Source organism: Xiphophorus hellerii, chromosome 21, assembly GCF_003331165.1.
Source record: "Xiphophorus hellerii strain 12219 chromosome 21, Xiphophorus_hellerii-4.1, whole genome shotgun sequence".
Lineage (NCBI taxonomy): Eukaryota > Metazoa > Chordata > Actinopteri > Cyprinodontiformes > Poeciliidae > Xiphophorus > Xiphophorus hellerii.
Genome location: NC_045692.1, coordinates 22,177,246 through 22,196,387, shown reverse-complemented (window position 1 = coordinate 22,196,387; position 19,142 = coordinate 22,177,246). Strand labels below are relative to the sequence as shown.

General features: G+C 35.3%; 2 long non-coding RNA genes across 2 annotated transcripts in view; both read left to right on the top strand.

Moving 5' to 3' along the window:
• The window catches only part of LOC116711869 (uncharacterized), a 463,421-nt gene that overhangs the window by 180,052 nt on the left and 264,227 nt on the right, over positions 1 to 19,142 (top strand). The gene's annotated exons all lie outside the window — the stretch shown is intronic.
• LOC116711870 (uncharacterized) overlaps positions 1 to 19,142 on the top strand; it is a 44,425-nt gene that overhangs the window by 25,065 nt on the left and 218 nt on the right. The window lies entirely within an intron of this gene.

The window sequence follows — 19,142 nt, the reverse complement described above, 5'->3', positions numbered from 1 at the left end:
TCACTCACCCTACCAGTTAGCGTAGCCACCAATGATGGCAAATAAACCATTTTCCTGTAACGGTGAATGGTTCACAAGTTTGATTGACAGCGTTAAGCCCCGCCTCCTTACCCTGATTAGTTGTTTTTGGGCAGGAACACTGGGTTCCTTTAAATTGAGGCTAAAAACCGACCTGTTTAGAGTTGTTTGTAAGTCCTATTGACCAACAAAACAAAACACTGAGCTCCTTTGACATCTCCAAGTACTAATTAGAAACAACCAATCAGAGCCGGGAGGCGGGTCTTAGTGCTGTCACTCACCCTCGCCTTGCTCCCTGCTGTGCTGTAACTAGCATAGCTTGTTGTTAACGCTCAGGCTAGTTGGTCTAATGGCAGATAAACAGTTTTCCTGTTGTTTCTCCACTATTAGCACATTTAGTAGCACGTTCATAAGGTTGATTGACAGCGCTAAGACACTCCTCCTTTCTCTGATTGGTTGTTTTTGGTGCATTTCTTTAGACGGCAATAGTAGCTCAGGGAGGAGGTGGAGTAGATACCTTTTTACAGAGATTATCTGTCTCTTAATATTCTTTATAAAACTTACAACATTAAGAAAAATGACCAATTTTTCCAAAATGTTTCCAATTTGTTTCAGAATTACTTTAATAATCATAGAGGGAAATTACATGTTGTTGAAACTCATATGTAAAGATCTTGAAAGCGTTGTGAAGGAAGAATTAAAAACATCCAAAATATTACTTTTTGTAATTTGATGTCCCAAAAAGTTTGGAAACTACTTTCTGAAATAAACCTTATGCTGTAAATATTCAGCTACTGCACTGAAAAGATAATTAGTAAGTACTGAGTAATATCATGTTTAAGGATTATTTGAACGTTTAAAACAGTAACTTACCTTTTCTACTAAACACGGTGGCTTTTAAATGGTGTACACTACAGATCACACCATTTAAAATACTAAAATACTGCATATTTTGGTATTGATCTGATACAAAATAAATTAAAGGCTTGTATCGCCGAGGCCAATACCGATACCGATCCTTTTTATTTCAGTTAGGTATATCATTAAAAATTGCGTTGTTTTTATTTGAATTATTTTTAAAAAATGAATGAGAAAATTTGAACAGAGTTTAAAGTTGCTTTAAACTACAAAATACTTTAATAACATCTTAACATGATTGAGAGAAAAAAAACTAATTAGGATTTTTTGCTAAATAAATAAAGTTTTAAAAAGAAATATTTGAGGACAAATAGGTTAGTTTTGTTTGTGTTCAGTTAGAGTTTTAGTTGACCTCAGTTAAATTGGGCCCACATTTGTTATTTGTCCTTTTTGACTTATTCTTGCATTAAATCTTTATGTTTTGTTCGCTATTTTTGGAAGAATTAAATTGAACTTTCTCTACTTTGAACACTCTTTTGTTCTCGTTCGAGTCTGGTCCTCCACACAAGTCAAGTTGAAATTTCAAGAAGGAATCAGATTGTATTTATTTATTTAATTCATTTGCAGTTCAAAATAAACAAAAGTTTTGAATAAAAAGAAGTTTGAAGAAAAAAAATCTTAGTCTACCCCTTCTGTCAAAGTCAATACCAACTTGGTATTGATAATTATTCATATTTTGGATTGATTCTAGTTGATTAATACAAGTTTTCTCACTCCACATCCATGTCTTTCTTCCAAATATTCAGATTTCAGCTTCAGGATGCCAATTATAAACAATAATTCCAGTTTTTTCATTTCTTTCCTTTGCAAAATCAATATTGGTTTGACTGTAAAGTCGGAGATGAGCGATCCTGTTGGGATCTGAAGTTTCTCATGCTGTTCATTTTGCATCTGTTCCCCCAAACCCTTGGAAGGAAAACCCTGACATTTGTCTTGTCTTTATTACAACCAGTCTGTTGTTGTTGTTGTTTTTGTTTTTGTAAGAAGAGGAAAGCCAGGGATTGTTGGATCTACCATGGTTTCATGTACTTTCCCTTTAATTAATCAATCTGCGTCGGGAAACTAAATGAATCTCAAACACAAAGTACTGACCTGCGAACCAAACAGACCGTTCGTTTCCCAGCCGGTTTGATAATCGACACGTTGAAGAAAACGCCAGAAATGTGACTTTGAAAAGACATAAAGCAAAGCCAAGAGGGAGATGTAAAAAAAAAAAAAAAAAAAAAAAAAAAAAACCTCAACAGTACAACACATAACAAGCAAAACGCCCTGGAAGTCCTTTGCTGTCAGGCAGCGCCAACAACTAGCATCCAAAACACAGAATGAACATTTCAGGTACTGTAATACAAAAAAAAATAACAAAAAAACAAGCAGGATGTATTGAAACTGACAAGCTGTCTGGCAGCTACTTTCAAATTTGTTTCCATGACAGGCATTTATTTCAAATACATCATACGCTGTTGCCTCCGTCAGCTTCACATCTCCCACCGAGGAAAGGAAAGAAAAGGAAAGGAAACATTAATGTTACGTCTAAAAGAAAAGGTAAATTACAGAAAATTACCTGATTTAACACAGACTCAATACGACTCGTTTCCTCTTGCGAATTTCCTTTAATAAAAAAAAGATACTAATAATATCTTCCACTGTTATGCAGCTGCAAAGATCAAAGCAATAAAGTATTGTTTGAAGCATCCTAACAGAAAATCATTTGCATTTTAAAGCTGTCTTACACAATAAAGTGTGATGTAAAATATTGGGATAAATCACTTTCATATTTCAGTGAAGGTCATTTCAATTCCTTTGAAAGTGGAACAATACAGAAAAACCTTTTTATAATTCAGAACCTGAAGGAGTTTTTTGGGGGGGAATAAGATGTTTTTTAAAGAAAGTTTTAGGAATGTAAAACCAGAAGTCAATAGAGTTGACATATAATTGTTCTGAAGAAAGAATTGAAATATGTCAATGTAGTTTTACTCTGGTAAACGTAAAAAAGTATTTGATTAAAAGACTGCTTAAGCAAAACACCTGAAAATATTAAATAATGTTAAAGTTATGGTATTTTAAACACTGAATATTAGAAATGTCCAGAGAAGCACTTTTTCTAAACAATGTTTTTCAATAAAAAAAACCTATAAAACTTGTTGCGCCTGGCTGAAAAACGCATCATATCGGTAAATATTGATAATTATTGATCAGTTTTGAATACCTGAAATATTGGCAATCTGGTGGTGACATTTGGTGTTTTATTCAGTTTTCACTCGACAACGTTGTTTATTTCTAAGTAGTTATGAGGTAAAGTGGCAAAACTCCAAACTGTGGAAGTCACTCTATAGGTTGTTGCTAGGTAACCACAGAGTGAGTGAGTTGCTAGGTAACCATAGAGTGAGTGAGTTAGTTGATTCTACCAACTTAGCTTAGCTGAACATGAAAAGTGGAGCAGCTAAAGTCTTTCCTCAGCCTGTATTAAATCAGATATATTTTCTTTTGATATATCTTCACTGTTTTTTTTATAGCATCAATAAATGTCAATAAATAATTAAATCTTGTTACTGTGAGCAGATTAGTGACACTAATCACACTTCTTGTGACCTAAATAAGTAAATTATAATTTGCCATTTGGATACAGTTATATAGTTACTTAAAAAAGAAGTAATAAATAGTACTTATTGTCATTTTTATCAAATAATGGCATGATAAATCAAAATGAACTCAATAATGATTTTACGTTTTTCTCTTTCTACAAAAACTGGATGATAAAAGTCTTCAGTTTGGTGTTTTGGTCTCGACTAGCTCTTTTTTGAAGCACAATTTTACTTACAGAGACTTAATAATTAATTTTATTTGATGTTTTTGTTGTTGTGTTTATTTATTTTGGACATTTAAAATGTCCTCCGGCTCCAGTGTTGAATGTTCACCAGAATTTAAAGTTTATAGATCTTTGAGAATGTTTTCTTGCATTATTATGCCAATGTTACCATTATATTAACTTAAAAATACTCTCAAAACAACAATATGGTAATTTATCGTGATAAATTCTACTACAAAATATCGTAATAAAACTTTATGTCCATACTGTGTTAATGTTAGTAGTTATTCTTGAAATCTCCCATCGTATTCATCCTTTTTTTCTAATTGCAGAACATTGTTTACATAAAAGACAGATGCATGAACCCAAATTTAACACTTAATTAGTTCACGCCGCTGAGGCAAAAAGTCAGCTGCTGTGCTCCCAGGAGAACCGACCGGCTGACATTATGGGCACAACAAATTACTATCACATCTTGCACCTGGCAAGACATCTTCACACCTGGACATAGGTGGCCTTCTTGACACTAATAGGAGACCTGGAGGGAAGGAGAAGGTAAAATCCAGCTGAAAACTGGCCAGTGACAGACAGCTGAGCCCTGTTTGGCAGCGATCCCCTCTCTGAGATGCTGAAAAAACTCCACAGATGGTTCTACAAGGCCCGTGGTGCGAGGTAAACAAAGTGCGGTGGATGTTGCTAACCTGACCCCGGCGGTGCGCGAAGGCAGCCTGTCAACAAAATGACATCATATCAGGTCGAGACGTTCGACTTGGTGTTTTTTCCCCTTTAATCATCTCTTCTGATTGGTCGTTAGCTCTGAAAACAAAATTTTATCTTATTAAAATGCAACATTTCCAATTTAGCATCCAAAGTGGTTCTTTCTAATTTGTATTTGTGAGTTGTTTTGCACTAAATAGCCACAGCTTGATGGACCGACATATAAAACGATGTCAATCAAAGATTCAGGACACCAACAGGTACCGACTGCGTCAGCCATGTTTTATTCATGCCGTTTTGAATTTTTCATTTTCTCTCGTCCAAATAAGTATCACCCCAGAGTATGGCACCAAAAACCAGTTGGTATGTCGTTAGATTGTACCAGTTTGTATAATTGAATTCATAAGAATAATTAAAGCATCTGTTTACAAAAGCTTACATAATGATAAACCTTGTTTTATGCTCAAAGGATCACCTGGAAGTACATTTAAATAGGCTCAGAAACAGCAGGTGCTGGTCTTCAAACACCACAAATAAAATAAACAGATCACTCTCGATAACGAATATCATAATTTAGATAGAAATTACTTCAATTCTCGTTTAATATTGGATGTGAATCCAAAATACTGCTCTTGGTTTACATAAAATCATAACACCCACTGTTGCCGCTCTGGTTTGGAATAATTTTCCATTTTTTTAAACAACAACAAAACATCTGGGGTCAGACTTCTTGGTAGATGATGAGATCCCAGGAGGGACAGTTCCAGTGGCTGGAGCCCCGATGTCGAAGAGGCCTGTTGAGCATGCAGCCTGTATGGAAACCTTAGGCAAAAAATGTAAAAGAAAATCCCCAATAACATCCAACTATTTCACCATACCAAAATAAAAATGTACAAAACGTATAACATGAATGTAGGATTTTGTTTTCCCATTGTTTTTAATAATAATAACAACCATAATTTTAGTCATTTAAATGATTTTTCCAATATGTATATTCATTTTGACACAAAGTTGAGTGTTAAAATCATGGTAATCAGACGTTAATCTTAATTTATGATGAATTATTTTAAAGTAAATTTCATCACAGGACTTGGCAACACTGGCAGGAAAAAAAACAATAACATACTCTTACCATGTGAGACCTTTGAAAGTTCAACAAACCTTTAAAATCAAAGGTTGATTGTGCAATTATTAATATTGAGTAATATTTCCCTTCTACCATCAAATCTGAAATTCTCTGCAAGACTTTGAGATTGAGAAAGCATCATTCTGCCCAATTTAAGTCACGACCAGTTTCATTTAATTTAGTCTCAACAGTGGAAAAGTTAATGCTTTTTGCTATTCTTTAGTCATTAAACTTTCTTTTGAGCTCAAATGCAATGCAAAAACAGACAACTGCAACAAAGCTAGAGCTAGAAACACTTTGAAATACAGAATATAGTAGATTCTTAAAGACATTAACTTTAAAGGAGAACCACTGACACATTGGCTGGATCTGCCAAAGTTAACAGAGCCATAAAGCAAGTAAACAATTTATTATTCATGATTTGAGAGAAAAAATGTAAGCATTTCATTCTTATTTAATTTCCCCGAAGTAAATATTTCATAGCGACAGCAGCACCTTATCGGTTAACATAGTACCGAGGTGATAATTTGTGAGTCAAAGACTATATTTTTTTATTTTTGAAAAATTCACATCTGGAAACAAAGGTGATTTTTAATTTTTATAAGTTCTTTGAAAACCTGTAATGATAGAATCGATCGCAATGCAGGTTGCTTTGTGTTTTGCAAAGATGCATGAGCTTGGTGCTATGAGCTGTGAAGTCATGCATTTACAACAACAACATGAAAACTGTCAGTTACACAGCTTTTACATCAGATACGCAGCCGTGATCTCTGAGGAACATTTCTTAGAGCTGCAGCATCTTCAGAGAGAAAACCAAAAGGTCAGAATTTAACCTTGCAGTTAAAATGCAGTACATCCTACAAGACTGTGTGTTGATTTTATCATGTCACTGTGAACTGTTTTCCGTCATAAACTCAGCGTAATTATGTGAGCCAATGAAACGTGATTAAAGGAGTCATTTATCAAATTGGTTGCTATCATGGATAATTGTGTGCTTTGAGTAAATGTGATTAAATGCTAATGTGACATTCGTAAAAAACATTTTATTTTTAACCGATTTCTCATGATGAGAAAATTTTCAAATTTTAAACAAAGATAATACTTCAGTGTTTGCTATTCATAAGCTACAAAAAGTTCACACAGACCTTGTAGATAATTGTGTTAAATTCTGGTCCAATTCCTTGAATCTGAGTTTAATATTGGGAAGCAATAATCAATATGTCCAACAGTTCCTGGATGGTAAATGAAACCACCCAGTTTTTGGTTTTTTTTGCAATAAGTTAATGATTTTTGCTGTCTGGAAAACGATCCCTCTCAAAAACCTACTGAATATTGCGTCACACTACGTCATTACCTAGCAACCCCGGTTGAGTCCAGCCCATTAGCTAGCAACCCAAGATTAGCTCCGGCACGTTTGGTCAGCTGGTTTTATGCGCTGTACAATGGATGCTGGAAGAGACAAATGTTTTGTTGTTGACTTACCATCCAGAAATCATTTGCTGCATTCTTGCTGGTTGTGCAGGAGACTCCACTTCTGCTTTTCGAAGATGTACAGCTGTACAATCGCGCATGTGTTTGCCGCCATTTTGGCGTGCAAATGTAAACATTGAGTTGAGGGGTACTGCCAGCAGCGGCTTATTTGGATTTAAAGTGACAGGGTGCCCTAAAACAGCTCAGTTTCATTATCTAAGAGTGAGTTTGTGCAAAAACATTTAATGAATATGTTTTGCATAGCCCATAGATTTTGGGATGGGTCCTACCTTGATATGGAGTAAATTCATTTCAACAAGTTGTATCTGGGACCAAATCTTGGAAGACTTGGGATTAGTCAGTTTATCAAACCAACTAGGTGAAAGCATCAAACTCTCATGAGGGCAACAATTTGCAGTATAGACAAAGATGTGGCCTGATGGCTATAAGGCAGGAAATATGATCTGCCAGCTATCAATAAGTCGAAGTACAAAGTGTGGAAGAAGAAGAGAGCAAGCACTGACTTTTACCTTCTCTTTTTCTTTGGCTGTTGGAAACATGTTTGAGGATTTACCTAAAAAAATCACAGATTGTCCCTAGGATCTTTGATTTAATGATGAATAGACTTGATTGAGAGGTCACCACTGCAAATTTGTTGGTTGAGTCTTGGCGATAAGGTCGGACTCAACCCAAAAGGCATCAGGAAACCCTTTCCAACGGGAACCAGCAGCTACATGGAGGTTCACCATGGTGTTGATTGCTTTTCAACCTGGTTGTCAAGGAAATTCCCTCCAGCTTGTCCTCCAGATTTTCTTCATCTTAGACCTTTTAAAAATGATTCATTGAACGTTCTCCAAAAGACACGAGGCACTTTTTTACTAAACTTGATTGAACAGCCAAAACCAACGACATTTTCTAGTTTGGTGGTTTACCCAGGTCACTGATAATCGGCTAAAGAATTCCAGAAACTTGACTTGTGCGAATTACTCAACAGGTTGTTGCTAGGTAACCAAAGAGTGAGTGAGTTACTAGGTAACCAAAGAATTCCAGAAACTTGACAATAAGGAACTTTTTAATGGCTGTATTATTTTAGATGTTTCTCTGGCAATGTCTAAAAGTAAAAGAGTCAAATTCCAGCAAAAAATAGACATATAGAGTAAAACATCCTAACAGAAGAAAGTTTCATTTTAATATGTCTCACACAATAAAGTGTGATGTAAAATATTGGGCTAAATCACTTTCATATTTCAGTGAAGGTCATTTCACTTTCTTTGAAAGTGGAACAATGCAGAAAACACATTGGATATTTCAGAACCTGAAAGCTTTTTGTGGGGGAATAAGATGTTTTTAAAAGAAAGTTTTAGAAAATTAAAACCAGAAGTGGGTAGAGTTGACAAATAATTGTAATCAAGTAAGAGTAGAACTACTTCAACATATTTTTACTCTTGTAAACATAAAAAAGTACTTGATTAAAAGGCTACTTAAGCAGTTAAGGAGTTTTGAGGCACGCTGGTGGTGAAACTTGAAACTGCGCAAATTACTCAGCAGGTTGTTGCTAGGTTACCAAAGAGTAAGTGAGTTGCTAGGTAACCAAAGAATTCCAGAAACTTGGCATTCAGGAACTTTCTAAAGCCAGTGTTATTTCAGATGTTTCCTCCTCAATGTCTAAAGATAAAAAAGTCAAATGGCAGCGAAGAATAGGCATAAAAATGAGTAGAAAATACTGAAATGTTAATGCCAGCGGACCTAAAACACATATGTGATGGTATTCAGGATATAGCTGAAATGACCAGAAAGGTATTTTCCAGGTTTACTGTCTTGAATTCAAGTGGAACAGAACATCTTGAATTTGCTTTCTGTTCTACCACTGTGGTTGGGGTCAGGACCTCGTAGTTGCCCTCCAGCAGCCAACATACTGCATTCAGGGCCTTATTTAACTGCTTCTGCGGTGAATTTTTCCTGCACAGCTAAAGCCAAGCCCTCACAAATCCTGTCCATTGTGGTACATTGTACCCCATGTTCACTGTGCTTCAAGCTACTGCAAACCCATTCTCAGTATGAAATACATGTCCCACTTATGGGAGTCTCTGTGCCAGATCCACTGCCTTCTGCCTCATGCATTTTGTCTCTTGTAAGAAGCGCTCTATCTCTGAGATTCAGTTAATCCTGTGATCCATCCGCATCACGACTGCCTCCATGTGTTGACTCGTCCACATGTCCTGTGTGAGGTCCGGAGCCAAGTGTAAATGGACCCTCTTCATCAGTGCATTTAAGAGATAGTAAAGCACATATTTCCATCCTCTTGTGTAAAGCAAAGGTTTGAGTTTCCAATATTTCCTAGAGGCAATCCTCTGAAAACTTTCTGTCTGCTCTTTTTACTTTGCTGCAACCGTATAGACCACTCAAAATATTACTCACCTTTTCTGAGAAGTTGATTGATGTGGAAATCCACATAAAAATTTAACTCAGTTGAGAAAACATTTTATTGAAGTTGTGCTTGGCATTTTTAGTAATTCCTCAGTCCAATGGTGACTTATATACGTAGGTTGAAATAATCTATAACGTACTCTTCCATTTTTGTTTGAAACATTTTTCTTAGACACATCTAATATGGAACCTTAAAAACTTTCCATGACTCTTATTTTTTTCTATTCAGACTTTCTTATCTTTAAAGTACCCTTGAACAATAATACTTCAAGTTTTCTAATGGTCTTTCAAGGTTATTTGGTCAAGTGTTTTACCATTTTCATAGTTTTTATAATTTGTTTATGAAGACGATTACACCATCCCTTGAATAGGACCAGGATTAAGTTGAACCAGAAGCTAGTCACATAGAAAATTTGTTTAATATTTTGGATTTAATCTATAAAAACAACATCTAGCTAAAGAGAGTGTCAAACATTAAACAGTTTTGGATTCAGAAACATAATTTCTAAAGAGCTAAATAAGAATTTGGGGTCTATAGTAATAAATTAAAGGATAACAATCTCTTAGGTATTGTGTTGGGTCTTTGCTGGATTTTTTAAAAAAAAGGATAACTGCCAGGCTAACAGCATACACACTCCATGATTAGCTAAAAATAGCTAATCTTAAAGCTACCTAGGCTGTTTACAATGCTAATAGCCACTCATGCTAAAAGCTACTTTGTCTAGCTACTACATAAGCTGAAGTGCATTTAGGATAATTGCTTTCTCAAGCTAAAAAGTCCTTCAGCTAACTGAAACTCCAGCTATTTACTACTTTAGGTAACAGCTACTTTTAGCCCCAAAACTTATTGAAGCTAACGGGTAACTGAGCTTCAGTTTAATTCAAAAACTTTATTAATCCAAAAAAAAAGAAAGGAAATCAAAGCTACCTAGGCAAACTTCTACTCAGACTAACGGACCCTGAAATGTAAGCCTGCTTAAGCTAAAAGTTACTTAGGCTAATTTCTACTCAAGATAACGACAATGTAAAGTAGTAGCAACTTAAGCTAACATGTGTATAGTGCTACCCACTGCAACAACTATTTAACCTAAAAACAACTTAAACTAACAGATAATCAAACTTAAAGCTAGTTAGGCTAATTGCTACTGCAAGCTAACAGTCCCTCAAACTAAAAGCTTTGCAGGATTTGTTTGCACAGAAGACAAATGCAACCAAAATCCAAATTCTTTGCTCATATGAGACCCACATCTGACTTTTTTATAGCAGTATGAACATCCCATTGTGTTCTTTTCAACCAAGGATCTATGTGTGGTACTAGAGTGGATACTTATTCGATAATTTTCAAAGCGTCTACAATAAAAACAATCATGTTACATTTTAGCTGACTTTTACGTCATTGATGTGAGACAATAGTTCTGCGCTAGAACATAAACAGATGCTGTAAATCTGAACATAAACAGTAGCTGAAGCAAGCAGCGCTTTCTTTTTTCTTAGCTTTGCCTTGTTATGACCTTGTGACAATGTTATCAACTCCTATTGCTCAACAATCGTAAATTGTTTTGCTGCTGAGTGACGTCTATGGATTGGGTCATAAACCATTCATACAGAAGTCTGATTGTGTCACATTTAGTAAGTAGCATGAACGACCATGCCAAAAAAGTTTCAGCAAAAAATCGGACCTAAGTGTGAATGTAGCCTTAGGCTAACTACTACACAAGCTAACACAAACTCAAAAGTTTACACACTGGTTTTAATTTCCCTTTTACAAGGTAAGAAGACTAATGTTTATATACTTTATAGGTAAGTATGATTAGAAAGGTATGAAATATTGCATTATGGAGAAGATACGAGTCTAACCGATAGTAACCATGGAGACAATGCTGTGCCGTCATGTAGCCTAGCATGTATGGAAAAAACTGGTTAGCGTCTTGTCTTTTGTATGTTTATAAGGCTTCTCTGGAGTAAAGGGCAAACGCTGTTTATGACATGGAGACATAAATCATGTGGTGTGAATTCAGGTAAAGTCGGTAATCTGATCAACACGTCAGGAGGAAGGAGGTATGGGTCGGTTTCTAAGCTAGCTGTTTCCAACTTTTGTAAATACCGCCGTCAATGAGCCCTGACCAGGTGTGTTACGTTCACAGACAAATTAGCTCGACTCGAACAGGAAGAAGCCACGAATAAACTGGAAATAACAAATTTGGAAAACAATTTCCGTCGCTGAGTTTAACACTCCCATCCCTCACTTCCAACGTCCAACATGGCAACTCGAATGATTTAGTAATGTAGTTGCAAACGGTCAATACTAGTTAGTTTGTGCAGCAGTTTTATTGAATTTCACATAATCTCTGTTAGTATTCAGGTAATCGCCCAAATAGCAATTTGTATGCTTTTTGGAATTGGATGGGCAGAAGGTCGCTTTTTCAAAAGTGACCTGTCTTAACTAAATATATTTTGTAAAACTCACTGTTTGTCCTTCCTTTTTCAACAGCAAACATTCACTCAGTAATGGGCAGTTCACTGGACTGAAGGCACGTTACTGTGAATGACAAGTAGAGAAAATTCCCCTGATACCTTTTCTTAAAATCGAGTGTCTCACATACTTAAAAGACTATTAAAGCCTTAATGAAGTGTTCAGTGTTGGGTGATTGAGCGTGGATAGTCAAATGGAGTGATTATCATTCAGTTTGCATGGCTACATTTACACAATAACCTTAATAAACACCTGATGCTGCTGTTATTTATTTATTTGTTTAAATTAAATGTCTCCCGAAAGGAATTAAACGGGGATAGATGCAGACCTCTCATTTCCATAATCTAATGCTATGTTTATGAGCTGGCGGGGCGCAATTTGAATAAGAATGAATCCTGATATAGATTCGGCGTCTGACAGTGAGGGAGAGCGCTTCCTCAAGGTTCCTCAGTGGCAGTTTCAGCACACAAGCAAGGCTTCACCTGAATCTGTAAGCAACCAAACCTAAAACCGTCACATCGACGAAACAAAAAACCAAAACATGCAGAATGTTAAAATCACAATGATTAAAATATTGAGTGACATAAAATAGGATCAATCCAATGCAAGACTGAATATTATTACTGCTGCATCTTTTGGTTCCATTGTCACCGCCATGGATTTACACTTGTATTTCTATTTCTATTCACTAGACACCTTATTAAGTTTAATGTTGGACAGAGTAACTAGTTACATTTACTTGAGTAACATTTTCAAAAAATAAATGTACTTTTAGGAGTATTTTTACTGCGCTGTACTTTTTACTCTTACTTGAGTAAAATTTCTGGATTTTCTACCCACTGATTGAAAAACAAACATGTTTTAACCAAAAATCCACCAGACTCAGACAAACACCTGCAGTTTTTGATAAAGTTTCATAAGTTTTAATTGAAAGAAACTGATTTGGAAAAATAATTATTTTGCCTGATTTTGTTAATTTTTTTTACTTATGCAAATTATTGTCAAAAAATTCTGCTTAACTTTATATTTTGTTCCATGTGAGTGAAATTTTGATCAGTACTTGAGTAGATTTTTTTACCAAATACTTTTTTACTCTTACTTGAGTAATTTTTTGGATGGCTACTTTTTACTTTTACTTGAGTAAAAATATGTTGAAGTAGTGCTACTTTTACTTGATAATTTCTTGTATACTCTACCTTCTTGTCTGAAGAATCTCAATTTCAGCAACTTTCAAGTGGTCAAAACTCTGTAAAAATATGAAAACATAGATCCATCCTGCCTTGAGCTAACTATCTGTACTAGCTAGTGCTAACACTGTAGAACAGCTAGCAATGAAAGAAAACTAGGATAACAGCTTGCAAAAAAGAGAAAAAAGACTCATGGGAACGTTTGTGACCCACATATTGCTTATTAGACCAACAACTAAAAAGAGAAGATAAGATTTGACAAGAATATTAGCTAAAACTGATTCTCTATATGTTGTTTTTGTGCGCACTAGCGTTAGCACAACAGAACAGTTAGCTGCTACATGAAGTTAAAAAAGTATCAGGTACAGTCGGTGATTCATAAGTTGTTTTAATTGGTTTTTAATATTGGTGGTGTTGAGGATGTTACTTTTATTTTGATGATAAATGGCCACCATAGCAATGGTTCAGCAAACAAATAATAAAAACATGTTTTCAGTGTGTTTTTGTTTGTTTGTTTGCTTTTTTGCTGATGTTTTGTATAATTTTGCTAAAGTATTTCACAGAGTTGGTAAACCTGCACTGCATATCATATTCCAAAATAAAATCAAAACAGAAATTGACAAAATAACTCTACAGCACATGTGTCAAACTCGAGGCCCGTGGGCCAACTCCGGCCCGCTGTGGGTTTTTATGTGGCCCTCTAGATTCTAGATTAAACACTAAGTGTGCTTAAATATTATGTTATAAATCAAATTAATGCAGTTTTATCTGTTTACTGCCAAATTATATCAATCAGTCCCTCCAGTTTCTTTAGAATTATTGTGGAAATTCACTCAAAATCAACAAATCCCCACACTTTTTTCTGCTAATAATTGGGAGTTTATTGCAGATTTTTCTCAAAAATTGTCAAACTTTCTTGCTTGTACTAAACAGCTGCCTCAACCCTAATTGATGTCAGATTATAGTCCATGATCTGTACAGCGAGTAATAAAAAGTCAAATTTACTGTCATAAATAAGTGCAAATTTTCCAAATTACTACCACAAACACTTTTTATTGCAAACAAAATGCAAACAAAAATCATAAAGTCCTTGAGGGACTGAAAAGATGTTCAATAATATTATTAAATTTTTTAGAATTGATTGATATTTTAACAGTTTGTGAATGGGTTTTATCAATACATTCTGGCACAACCGGCACTTTAAGAGCATTTATGGTCTTGATTTGGCCCACAACGAAAATGAGTTTGACATCCCTGCTCTACAGAAGGTAGAGGAAGAATGGAATGCAAGGATTTTAAAGAAATGTATTTTCATTTACAAACTGAAACATTTTCTATAAGAAAGGAAAAATGCTTCAAGATTGAACTTTCCTGTGATTCACTGAAAGAATATTTATTTGTATGATCACCGTTCCTGAGAACTGCGTCACGGCTGTTGCATGGAGTTGGTATTTTTTGGTTTTAGAACAGATTTCTTTATTTTTTCAAGAATTGATTTTGTCTGTGCCGCTTCTTGGACTGGAAAAAGAAAGCATAAAAACAGCTAGGAATCAACATAAAAATGATCAACAATATCTTTTGATAGCTTGCCTTTTCATAGATGTCTTCTAATTGTTACAGTTCTGACCAGTAGATCTGCAGACCTTCTTCTTCAGCCTGGGGCTGACCATTGGCTCAGCTTTTGTTTTCTATTTTTTACACCTTTGTAGCTTTAATTTGAACCACTTCAGTCAATTTCTCTTGAGCTGGCTACCATTTTATGCACTTTTGTGTACATCCCTATTCTCTCTAGAATTTACTTTTTACTGCTGTTCATCTGAACAATGTCTGAATAATCCATTTTATTCAGACAGTAAGAGGAAATCAGCAGCATGGATTTCTCTTACTCTATTATGCCTTACAGTAAATTATCTGCCATTTACAAATATAATTTTTACCAACACTATTGATTGATCTGGCTGTTGGTGTAATTTTTTTCACAGGATCTGTTTATATATCCAAAATTAAGATAAATGAAATGTGTGAGGTTACAATAGAACATGCATTCTAATTAAAAACTTCTAAAAATTGTATTAATATGAGATAGTGATGACTAAATTGGTACATAGGTCAACATTTATTCTGTTACCAGTGTTGATCATTGGTATCAATACAAGAAAATTAAAGTTGTAGCAATTTTCTTAAATCTTTAACTAGCCATATGCTTTTCTTTTAAAACCAAATTAGCTTCTCCAAGTCAAACAACTTCACGTGAAAATAGCTGCAAACAGATGCACAATAACACAAATCTACATCTTTGAAAAGCAGGAGTGGAGCCTCCTGCACAACCAACAAGAGTGCAGGAAGTGATTTCTGGTTGATAAGTCAACAACAAAACTTTTTTTTCCAGCAGCCATTGTACAGTGCATAAAACCAGCTGACCAAATGGGGCGGAACTCCAGTGGGGTTGCTAGGTAACGACACAGTGACTGTTCCAGAGAACACCATCCCTTTGAAACGGCTCATTTTCCAGACACCAAAAGTCATGAACTTATTACCAAAATATGGCTAGGGTGGGTATTTTTTAGCACTTGGACTGCTTTAAGAAGCAGTAAAGTCTCAAATTTAAATACAAAAACATTGAAAATGTGAATTTAATTGTTAAAATTGTTAAATAGTCTTATGTAAGTTGTAAACCAAGTTACATTGTAGACCACATAGTTGCATTTTTAGTTCTAATGGAACTAAGAAGTAGCCACAAATAGATCTTTGGTAATAATAATCTTTGGACAGTTCAGTGAAAACACGTCTCAGCTTTCAAAGCGTTTTTCCTCGTCTCTTTTCGTTGGGACTGCAAGTCTCTGTGTCCCACTTATGGCCCTTTATACGGTGCCATGCGTGTCTCTGGGGCCGCACCAAACAGGAAACCGAGATCTTTACGAGACGGTGGAGACATGCTCAGCATAAGAGATAAAACGGCAGAAGAATAGACGCCAGGGCCCAACAGGACTCCCACACCAAGCCTTCCTGTAAACTATTTTTGTCCTGTCTTCCCTCTCTGCGGTTTATGTATGCGTATACTTGTCTCGGTGTGGACCCCTGAAATGCTCAGCCTCATAATTGCTGCTGTTATCTGTGACTGAACTCAATTTGCGACAAATAATTTTGAGGAAATTCGTGAAAATGACGGAACATCAAAGTGTGGAACGTCTGGAAATACCAAAGAATTTAATTCAGGGTTCATTTATGAACAAGCAAATTATTTCTTACTGTGCACCACGCTGGAAGTCGATTTCATGTAATCACTTCAATCCCTCCATTTAAAATGTGTTTGTTCAACATTTTTATGGTGGTAGAAGAAGACATTTTATTTCAGAGGGTCAGATCAGAGCATGAACTAATGAGAAACTTAAAAAGTTGTTTTCATTTTATTAAATTTTTTGCCATTATTGCTGATTCTGGACTTAGAAATTTGAAAAGATTGCAAAATGGCACATTTTTTATGGGCAACTTTACATGAGAATTGGCTGTCAGAAGTCTTTAAACATTTGTTTTTCAAATAATTAGTGAATATTCTTTATTTTCATGCTAATATTTATTTAATAATCCACATGGGTTTGGAAGAAATACATTTTATAGACTTTTCCCCACATTTTCCTCATAATTTAGACTTTTTTCTCATTAAGTTTTTTATTTTTACCATTTTAAATGTCTAACATTACGGTTAACCATAGTATCAAACTATTCAATGAATATTTTCCCTTCATTATTTAAACTTTTTTCCCCACTATTTTAAGTTTTTAATGTTAAAGTAGCATTTTTCAATGAATATTTTTGAGACAAAAGTATTTATCTTTATTGTTTAAATAACTGTAGGCAATATTTTTTATATTCAGGCTAATACTGATTAATATTAGAATTTTTGTTAATTTATTCAGTAATCTAGATGTGGAAAATGAGTAAATCCAAAAAGCAGTGTTTAAATGATGACTGCATTCATTAAGAGGGATAAAAAAGCTTTTCGAACCAACCTGGCCCGATGTGGAAACTAATTACTCTCCAAACCTAATAATTGACTGTCACCTTTGGCGTCACCAGCTGCCATTAAGCATTTGGCTGGAAAGAGAGTTTAACATCACGGAGGACGAAGAAATTTGGTGAATGGTTTCAACTTATTTTATGCATTTGTGGCCACACGAAGAGCTTTTACGAAGCTTTTTCACACAGCTACTCTCAGTATTTGGTGAAGTACTTTCTCTAATGTTCTCTACTGGAAGACCGGAATACTTTGACAAGGCCACTCCAAAATGTTTTTGTTTTTTGCAGTTTTAAGAGGAATACTGGCTGATGTGCGATGGATTATTGCATAAGGTTGAGCTGATGGCCAGATATTAACCTTCAGTTAGGCAAACTCTGGTAACTATATATATAAATTTATATATATATATATATATATATATAGAAAGTCATGAAATTACGAGAAGGTCATAATATTACAAGTATAAAGCTGTACGAGAATGAAGACAAAATAATATGAGAAGAATAAAGTCATAATATTCAGATTTTTATTTCTATATTATTTCAACTTTATTCTCAGAATTTTAGGACCTTATATTTATTTTAATTTCTTAGCGTAACTCTATTACTCCATCGTAGCCTACAAACTTTGATCTAGGTTCAGTTGAAGTGAACTCTGGTGCGGTACGGATGCATATGTGAATGCCAAGCGGACCGGAGACCGCTCCAAAACCAGGAAGTGGACTACAGTGCAGGGCATTCTGGGTAAATACAACGAAAACAAAGGCGCTAGCCTGCCCCTAGCAGGAAAAATGGCTGTTCGTCTTTTACCAAAGACAAAAGAGAAATCCTACAAATGGTATCCTACTAACTTTCCCATTTTATCCATTTTTGCCCAGCCTTTTTTCTTGTATTTAATCCATCAAGTTTATTTGTATCACATATTTCTGCAAAAAGGCAGTGGAAGGTACTTTACGTCATAAAAACACAAAAATAAAAACATTATTAAGCCATGAATTGAGAAAGCAGTAACAAACATTACATTTTGTCAGGTGCCATGATCAAAATCATCAATACACATCAAATAAGTTGATCAATGTTTTATTCATAATGATTCAAAACCCAATCTAACCAAGTCGGTTTTTAGCCTTGACTTGAAGGACGTCATTGTTTCAGCTTTTTTGCAGTTTTCGGAACGTTTATTCCAGATTGTTGCATAATTCTCCACCTGATTATTTCATTATCTTGCTAATAAAGCAACAAACAGCTTCTGATGCTCAACAAGTTTAAAATCATTCCATAAACGGCAGCATCCACTACATCTTCCACAACTAAAAATGATCATTGGTTTCTAATTCAATTTGCAGTTGTTATATTGTATTTTTTTCTCATATTCAGAAGTAATTATTATGTTTTGAGTTGGAATTTGCATTAAAAAAGTGAACACATGTCTAAATAAGTAAATTTTGTTTAAACCCCCCGAGAAATCTGTGATCGTTTGCATGCAGGAAAACATTTTGGACCGTGTTGCGTTTCTATTTTGCCGTACAACTTCTGCTGATTTAGAAAACGACCACATACAGTATTATATTAGTTACAGATGAGCGAGGAAGCTCCCCTAATGCTGTTATGATCACTCCGAAGCGAGTACCACAACATTCAAGCGGGCCAAAAAACTGACGCTCTGCCAATTGGCAAACGGTTAGAGGTCAAGTGAGAAATTACAAGCGTTTGCATTGCAGGTGCTGGAAAAGCAGACAGCAGCAGGTGGTCTCATCACGTTGTTGTGCTCTACTGTTGCTTGTAGCAAGTCATGTGGAAAAGTGGAGAGGAGCACTTAGGGTTGTCTCTGCCTGATTAATAAGGACACAGAGAGGCAAATATGTGCACACAGTCACCGGGTAATGAGCCGCAAATGTGATTAGGTCTTTACGCCACACCTGCTTCCAATTGAGCTTAGAGCTCAGCAACCCTATGGAAAAACCACAGCACACACACACACAC